The 9,607-nt window shown below is 41.6% G+C and overlaps 1 long non-coding RNA gene across 1 annotated transcript; it reads right to left on the bottom strand.

Annotated features, from left to right (window-relative positions):
- Nucleotides 1–3,178: 3,178 nt before the first annotated feature.
- On the bottom strand, nucleotides 3,179–5,539 carry LOC309523354. Its single transcript, XR_014215324.1, has 2 exons — nucleotides 5,143–5,539; nucleotides 3,179–3,351 (listed from the first exon to the last, which is right to left on the bottom strand). It is a non-coding gene; the product is annotated as an uncharacterized lncRNA (long non-coding RNA).
- Between the last annotated feature and the right edge of the window lie 4,068 nt (nucleotides 5,540–9,607).

The following is a 9,607-nucleotide window of genomic DNA, read 5'->3' as shown; positions in this document are numbered from 1 at the left end:
ATTGGTATTGCCTGACATTGTGCTTTTACTATCTCCCTCTTAACAAACTCCCAGCTATCATGAACTCCCTTTCCCTTTAGTATTACTGTCCATGGGATCTCACCCAGCACTTCCCTAAGTTTTATGAAGTCGGCTTTCTTAAAGTCAAGAAATTGAGTCCTAGTATGCTTGGCTGCTCCTTTCCGCTGTATAGTAAACTTCAGAAGAGCATGATCACTCGCGCCTAATGATCCTTCCACTTTTACCCAACTAACCAGGTCATCAACATTGGTTAGGACCAGATCTAAAATGGCTGTTCCTCTTGTTGCTTCTCCCACTTTCTGGACAATGAAGTTGTCTGCAAGGCCAGTGAGGAATCTGTTTGACCTTATGCTCTTGGCTGAGTTTGACATCCAACAAATATCCGGGTAATTGAAGTCCCCCATTACTACTATCTCCCTTCCTTTTGCATGCTTGGCCATCTGTTCCAGGAAGGCATCATCTATGTCCTCCGTTTGGCTTGGGGATCTATAGTAAACTCCCACAATGAGGTCTCTGTTATTCTTCTTTCCCTTAATTTTGACCCAAATGCTCTCACTTTGGCTTTGAGGTTCTAAATCTTGGATCTCTTCACAGGTATACACATCCCTGACATATAACGCCACTCCTCCTCCTTTCTTGTCTGGTCTGTTTCTCTGAAATAGATTGTATCCCCCCATTATTACATTCCAATCGTGGGACTTATCCCACCAGGTTTCTTTTTTTATATATATATAAAATTTTTATTGGTTTTACAAAGTTTTTTTAAAAACAAACAAACACTTAAAAAGACATACAAACACGTATAATTTCATAACATTTTTTCATAAACCTCTTTTCCGGGACTCCCCCATACCCCCCCCTTTCTGCATCCCAATGTCCATAATTTTATAGCAACTCCCAATTGTTCCTTTCCACCCTCTGTCATCTTAGTCTTTTCTGTATTCTGACCTTATATCACTGTATCCCTTTACTCCTGAAAACCACAACATTCTAACATTCATCAAGTTTATAATAGTCCTTAAGATAGCTTTTAAATTTTCTCCATTCTTCTTCCGCCGTCTCTTTTCCCTGATCACGGATTCTGCCTGTCATCTCAGCCAGTGTCATATAGTCCATCACCTTCGTCTGCCATTCTTCCAGAGTGGGTAGATCTTGTGTCTTCCAATACTTTGCGATGAGTATTCTTGCTGCTGTTGTAGCATACATAAAGAAAGTTCTGTCCCTTTTTGACACCAAATGGCCGGCAATGCCCAAGAGAAAGGCCTCTGGTTTTTTCAAGAAAGTACATTTAAGTACCTTTTTCATTTCATTATAAATCATTTCCCAGAAGGCCTTAATCTTCGGGCATGTCCACCAAAGGTGATAAAAGGTACCTTCAGTCTCTTTACATTTCCAACACTTATTATCAGGCAAATGATAAATTTTTGCCAGCTTGACTGGGGTCATGTACCACCTGTAAACCATTTTCATAATGTTTTCCTTTAAGGCATTACATGCCGTAAATTTGATACCAGTGTTCCATAACCATTCCCAGTCAGCAGACATAATGTTATGACCAATGTCCTGTGCCCATTTAATCATAGCCGATTTAACTGTTTCATCTTGTGTATTCCATTTCAGCAGCAAGTTATACATTCTTGATAAGTTCTTAGTATTGGGTTCTAACAATTCAGTCTCTAATTTTGATTTTTCCACCTGAAAGCCAATTTTCCTATCCTGTTTGAAAAACTCCATTATTTGATGATATTGAAGCCAATTTTGTACTTTATGTTTCATTTTCTCATAACTTTGCAATCTCAATTTGTCTCCCTCCTGTTCCAAGATTTCCCAATACTTTGGCCATCCGACCTCCATATTGAGTTTCTTCACTGCTTTGGCTTCCACTGGAGACACCCATCTAGGGGTTTTGTTTTCCAACAGATCTTTATACCTTATCCAAACATTAAACAATGCTTTTCTAACAATATGATTTTTAAAGGCACTATGCAGCTTAATTTTATCATACCATAAATATGCATGCCAACCAAATGCATTATTAAAGCCTTCCAGATCCAAAATGTCTGTGTTTTCGAGGAGCATCCACTCTTTCAGCCAGCAAAACGCTGCTGCCTCATAGTACAGTTTTAGGTCCGGCAGGGCAAAGCCCCCTCTTTCTTTAGCGTCTGTCAATATTTTAAATTTGATTCTGGGTTTTTTGCCCTGCCAGACAAACTTCAAGATATCTTTCTGCCACCTCTTAAAACATTCCATCTTGTCAAGAATCTGCAAGGTCTGAAACAAGAATAACATTCTAGGCAATACGTTCATCTTAATCACTGCAATTCGGCCTAACATTGACAATTTCAAATTTGACCATATTTCTAGATCTTTTTTGATTTCTGACCAGCATTTTTCATAATTATCCTTATACAAATTCAAATTTTTAGTTGTCAGATAAACCCCTAGATATTTCACCTTCTTGACCACCGTCAACCCTGTCTCCTCTTGGAATTTCTCCTTCTCCATATCTGTTAAATTTTTTCCTAAAACTTTAGTTTTTTGTTTATTCAACTTAAATCCAGCTACCTGGCCAAACTGTTGGATTATTTCTAACACCTTTTTCGTACTAGTGTTTGGCTCTTGCAAAGTCAATACTAGGTCATCTGCAAATGCTCTTAGCTTGTAATGTTTAGCTCCGACCTGTACACCATTCCGGTCGGCGCCGGCGCTAATGGCGGTCCTTTTTCCGAGCTCCGGAAAAGGACTGCCCTGCGAGCTCGGGTCTGTCCCGCTACGGCAAGCGGGGGACCCCTAAAATCACAGGCGCGGAAGCCTGTGAACGAGGAGATTCGGTGGGCACCAGAAGCGCCCCCCCTTTACCGCAGAAAGAGCCTTTTTAAAGGCTCTGGAACGACATCGGGGGAGCGCGGTGCTGAGAATCGCTACCCAGCCCGCAGGGTGAAGCCGCGTCGCTATTAGTGGAGAGCGCCGATTCCTTCCTGTAAATTTCAGACAGAAAGAACCCGTGAGTAAAACGGAGCGTTTATTTGGAATTAAAACCTGGAAATTTGGCTGAAAACGGGGAGGTTAAAATTAAGGAAGTCTGCCTTCCCCCGACTGCATGAAAGTGAAAGCAACGGAACTGTAAAGCTGCATCCGTCAAAGACTTTGCTTTTGATTAATTAAACCTGACATTTGGACTTTAGATCTCCCCTCCAGCTAGCAGGGCAGAGGGGAGGCAAGAGAGACATTAGCAACTGCATGATTTATTTAAAAGAAAAACTCTCTGCTGTCTCAAGAACCTGAAACGGTCTGCCTAATAAGACAATAGGACACTGAACTGACTTCTGCCTGTGAAAGTTACATGATGATACAAAGTTTTTGTATTGCTTGGCTACAGTATACCAGAGCAGGCTGAGACAGTATCTATTGGGAAACTGACAATTTGCAGTTACAAGCCTCCTGCTATACTTGTTTTAAATCTTTCCTTTTGTCTTTTTCCTACGTATTTGGATATTCTCTTTGCCTTTGTATTCGGACATTTTGATTTGCTCCCCCTAGAGGGTAAAGTAAAGTAAAGGCCGACATAGCTCAAGACAGTGGAACTTTCCATCGGGAAATAGCTCCCGTGGGAAATGACCTTGACATGAGTGGCTCACAAGAAGAGATAGTCACAAGAGCCAAGACTAAACAACAACAACAGCACCAGCAGCAGCAACAGCAACTAAAGAAAAGAGGCTCGATCACAGGTGCAACTCCTGCAGGACCTACAGGAACAATAGGACAAGAAAAAGTGACAGCTGTCTCCATGGATGCTGTGACACAAGCCTTACTTAAGATAAACCAATCCCTGGAGTCTCTAACAAAACAGACTACAGAAAATACACAAAAATTAACAGAAATATCAGCAAGATTAGACCAGAATACAGAATCTATAAATAAATTGGTCGAGGAAAATTCTGCCACACGTAAAATTGCTGAAGAAGCTAGAGCCATTGCTGGAGAGACCCAAGAGAACTTAGAACCGATTGTCAAAAAGGTGCATGAGCATGATGCAACTCTGGCTCTGTGGGAATTACAGAGAAAAGAGAGAAATTTGAAATTAAGATTGATTCCAGAGAACGAAGGTGACAATCTCGTGGAGTTTTTAACACAAGAGTTCGCTGACTGTTGGGAAGATCTGGAGGAAGACGAATTTAAAATCACAACAGCGTTTAGACTGGGTAAAAAGCAGAACAGAAAGATCCCGAGAGATTGTTTGATTACACTTAGATCCAAGGAAGAAAGAGACAAAATATTAAGACTACATTTTGAAAAGGCTTTGCAAATTGGAAATTCAGCTGTACAGATTTTTAAAGACATTCCTAAACACATCCTGGATTTGAGAGCTTTTTATAAGGATCTGGTTTATCTGCTAAAGAAGAACACTATACTTTTCAGGTGGGAATTTCCACAGGGATTGTCCTTCGATTACAAGGGGAAGAAGGTGAAAATAAAGACTATTTAAGATAAAGAGAAATTTTTGGAAAGAAATCGAGAGGCCTTACAGAAGGGAACTGTGGACCCACTTGCAGAACAGAGGAGAGCATTAGACATTCTGAATCTTTCGTTTGGACACAAACCACCACCATCAGAGGAAGAGCAACAACTTGGAGCTGTTGGAGGAGTGTCAGAAAAATAACAAGATGGCCCTGCAATTCCTTAGTTGGAATTGTAATGGGCTCAACATGCCTTTGAGGAGACGACAAGTTTTTCATATTTTGAACAGAGAACAACTGGATTTGATATGCTTACAAGAGACCCATATAACCAGAGCTCACAGGAGATTACTTATAAATAAAAGATTAGGACAAGAATTTATATCATCAGACAAAGTTAAAAAAAGAGGAGTTGTCATATATGTAAAAGAGAAGTGGGCTCCAAAAATGATGTTTAAAGATGAACAAGGGAGATACTTGGCAGTTGAGATCCAAGTACAAGGAGAAAAATTTTTGATAGTTGGAATTTATGCACCAAATGATGGCAAAGCTGAGTTCTTTAAGAAACTTCATGAAACTTTGATGGACTATCTGGATTACAATATGATAATTATGGGAGACATGAATGGTGTGGTCTCCACTAACATGGATAAGGCACAAAGACTGACAGTTACCAAGGAAGGGAGACTTCCTAAGACTTTTTTTGAAATGACGGAAAAAATGGACTTAATAGATATATGGAGAACAAGAAACCCTCTTGAGAGAGAGGGAACCTTTTTCTCCCAAGCAATGATGACCTGGACCAGAATTGACCAAATTTGGATTACTAGTGGGATGGCTCCAAAGATTAAAAAGGTAGAAATCTGCCCAAAAACCTGCTCCGACCATAACGCTGTGAAGATGGAAATGAAACTTACAACAACTGGTCAATTTAGATGGAGAATGAATGACACCCTCTTTCGAGATAACGAGATCCTCACGAAGGCCCAAAAAACTTTAAAGGACTATTTTGAAATAAACTTAAGGGCCGATGTGGAGAAAAGAGTGATCTGGGACGCAAGCAAAGCTGTGATGCGAGGTTTTCTGATTCAACAAGAGGAAGAAACAGAATGAGAAGAAGGAAAAGATTTTGGAAAAGATAAAGGAAGGAGAGAAAAAATTAAGAGTAAAACCAAAGTCCCAGGAGATATTAAGAGAGATTAAGTTATATCAAGTACAATATATGGAATTGATGAACCAACAGATTGAATGGAAGATAAAGCAAATGAAACAAAAGACATTTGAATCGGCAGATAAATGTGGTAAACTTGTGGCATGGCAACTGAAGAAAAGGCAGAAATTAAATACAGTCACAAGTTTGGAAGTGGATGGAAAGAATATATCTAAACCTAATGAAATTAGAAATTGTTTTTTAAGTTATTTTAAAAAACTTTATACTCAAGGACCGCAAAATGAAGAAGACATAGACAAATTCCTCGACAAATATGGATTACAAAAAATCTCTCATCAGAGTAAGTTGGATCTGAATCAGAGAATAACAGAACAAGAGATAGAGGCTGCCATTCAGAAAATGCAATTGGGCAAATCTCCAGGACCAGATGGACTGACTTCTAGATACTACAAATCTTTGAAGGAGTGGTTGATTCAACCGTTAAAAGAAGTCTGTAATGAGATCTTAGAGGGGGAAAAGGCACCTGAATCGTGGAAAGAAGCGTATATCTCACTCATACCAAAGACAGAGACTGAAAAGACTCAACTTAAGAACTACCGCCCAATATCATTACTCAATGTGGATTACAAAATTTTTGCAGACATTTTGGCAAAAAGATTTAAAAGAGTGTTGATGGAGAAGATTCATAAGGACCAAGCAGGCTTTCTCCCAAAAAGACACCTATCAGACAATGTAAGGAATATAATAGACATTTTGGAAAAGTTAGAAGTGAATATAAATACTAAAGCAGTATTGATTTTTGTGGACGCGGAGAAAGCCTTTGACAATATTTCTTGGAGTTTTATGATAAAGAATCTTCATGGGATGGGGGTAGGCCAAGGTTTTGAGAATGGTATGGGTGCAATATACTCTGAACAAAAAGCTAAGTTGATTGTAAACAATGTAATAACTGAGGAACTTAAGATAGAAAAAGGAACACGACAGGGGTGCCCAATTTCCCCATTGCTTTTTATTTCCGTTCTGGAGGTGTTGCTGAATATGATTAGAAATGACCAGCAGGTTAAAGGTATCCCACCAGGTTTCAGTGATGCCTATTATGTCATATTTAGTTTGCTGTACCAAGAGCTCAAGCTCATCTTGTTTATTTCCCATGCTTTGCGCATTAGTGTACAGACACTGAAGTCCATTAATCATTCCCCCGTGTCTCTTATTTAAGGATTTTTTCCTCCCACCACTAGGTCTGCATGCTGTTTGCTCCATTTGGTCTATGACATTTGGATGATCATCTTCATCAATTGATAGACTCCTACCTTCAGGAGCACTGTCTCCCTCCCCCACATTAGTCAGTTTAAAGCCCTCCTGATGAAGTTTCTGAGATTTTTGGCAAAAACATTCCTCCCAACCGTTGTGAGGTGCAGCCCATCGCTTGTCAGAAGTCCATCTTCAAGAAACTGCAGTCCGTGATCTAAGAATCCAAACCGTTCCTGTTTACACCATTTGCGAAGCCAGCTGTTCACTTCCACTATTTTTCCCTCTCTCCCTGGGCCACGTCGTTCAACTGGGAGGACAGATGAGATGACAATTTGTGCATTTAGTTGCTTCAATTTCCTGCCGAGAGCCTCGTAGTCTCTTTTGATCTTCTGGAGGCTATTGCTTGCAGTGTCATTGGTTCCCACATGAACCAAGAGGAAGGGGTATTTGTCAGTGGGTTTTATGATTCCTTGCAGTCGTTCAGTTACATCTTGGATCTTAGCCCCGGGGAGACAGTACACTTCCCGAGACATCTTGTCAGGCCCACAGATCACAGCTTCTGTTCCCCTCAGTAGGGAATCTCCTATCACCACTACACGCCTCCTCTTAGGTTTGGTCGGGGTTCTTCCGTGAGCTGTCCGTTCCAAGGTCGCCTGCACATTCCCTGAGGACTGACTTTGCTGCTCGTCTTCATATACCTGATCGACTGTAATGAGGGAGAGATCCTCAAATGGAGTCTGCTCTTCATCTTCCATGCTAGGGGAGAGGACCTCAAAGCGATTGTGTATTTCTAAACAATCAGAGCGAACCCTGGGCCTCCTACTTCTTTGAGTCACGTTTCTCCATATATCTGGCTCCTGTGTTGGTGAACTAGCCTCCTTCTCAGGGGAGTCCCCTGTCTCCGCCTTGGTGGAGACGGTGTGCTCTGTTGCTTCCAAGAAGAGCTCCAGCTCTCTAATTCTTTGGAGCGTAGCTACACGTTCCTCCAGTTGCTGGACTTTGTCTTTTAAGAGGGCAATCAACATGCAATTGCTGCAGGTAAAGCTGCCTGCAACCTTTGGCAAGATGGCAAACATTGCGCAGGAACCGCAGGCGACTGCAGCTGTTCCCTCCCCCTCCATCTTGAGAACGTGTTGTTGGGGGTGGCTACAGCGGTCCTCCATCATAAAAAGCGTGAAGACAGGACAAATAACTCCCCCCCACACAAAAAAAACCTAGGTCTCCCCCAACAAACGTTTGAGACTAGCTCCCCTAAATCTAAAAGATGGATCAAACTGCGAGCGCCGGAGAGCAGCTAATCAGCCACAAAGAAACACACACACACAAGAAAACCCTTTTTGCTCCTTCAACTGCTGCCCTGCTAGCTCTGATAAGCTCTTCCCACAGCTAATCACCTGCCTCAACAGAAACCCTGCCCCCTCTGACCTTTGCACAGGGAGAACAGCTAATCAGCCACAAAGAAAAACACACACACAAGAAAACCCTTTTTGCTCCATCTTCAACTGCTGCCCTGCTAGCTCTGATAAGCTCCTCCCACAGCTAATCCCCTGCCTCAACAGAAACCCTGCCCCCTCTGACCTTTGCACAGGAAGAACAGCTAATCAGCCAGAAAGAAACACACACACACACACACACAAGAAAACCCTTTTTGCTCCTTCTTCAACTGCTGCCCTGCTAGCTCTGAAGAGTAAGAGTAAGCTATCTGTGTCAGCAATGAAAACATTGTGTTTACTGGGTTTAAACTATTTTGATATGATTCTTGATCAATCCACACCTCTGCATCCCTGTTTCATTTCTCTTTCTTGACCAGTCACGTACACTGCCAGTTGCTTCTACAGGCAGGCGTCCTGGGCCATAAAGATAGTGGGCAAGCTTCTTTGAAGTAGCCTTTCCAATATGTTAATCTCAGGATGTTGATCTTAGGGCCAGGAAATAGTTTCACAGGAAGGTGATAAAGATGCCTATCTCCTTGCCATCCTTCCATCCTCTCTCGTTTACTCCTGTTTGTGATCTCCGGAGTTTCTCTAGTCCTCTTTTATTTACTCTAAGATTATATATGCATACTCAGAGTAGTCTTTGTAGTTAAAAGAATTTCATTTGATCTAACTTTGTCCCCACGTGGGATTTGTTGAAATGCTCAGAAGAAATCTGATTGGTTCTTTCGAACAATCTGTAAAAGTTCTTTGGTGAATAAAACGACCTGGGCCAGGGGCTGTGGAGGGACAGGCACAGAGACACTATTATACGCACCCTTCCCATAGTCTTGCTGGTTCAAGCCTCTGTGTGCATTATTATTAATCAGAGTTCAATCCTTCCTTTACTTTGTGAACGCCTCAGTCGTAGATACTGTAGTTTTTCTCCGATTTGTTCAGTTTCCTGGAGAAAAAAGCTCACGGCCTCCAATCTCCCCCAGCGTCTCGCTGCAGCAGGACCGCTCCGATGGCCCGATCAGAGGCGTCATTTTCCACTCCCAATAGCTGCCCCTCCGATGCAATAATCTTTAGTTCCGCAAATCCCCTTTGCACCTCCTCAGTCCACAGAAACTTCTTCTTCCCACTGAGACAATCAGTTATGGGTGCAGTCACGTGGGCAAAGTTCTTGATAAACTTTCTGTAGAAATTGCTGAAGCCTAAGAACCACTGCGCATCCTTCTTTGTCTTGGGACTTTTTCATTTTCATTTTTCTTGATTTTCTAATAAAAAACATC

This window comes from Podarcis vaucheri, assembly GCF_965113315.1.
Source record: "Podarcis vaucheri genome assembly, chromosome: W".
NCBI classification, from domain to species: Eukaryota; Metazoa; Chordata; class Lepidosauria; order Squamata; family Lacertidae; genus Podarcis; species Podarcis vaucheri.
The sequence above is the reverse complement of the archived record's forward strand: the minus strand, read 5'-3'. Positions and strand labels throughout refer to the sequence as shown.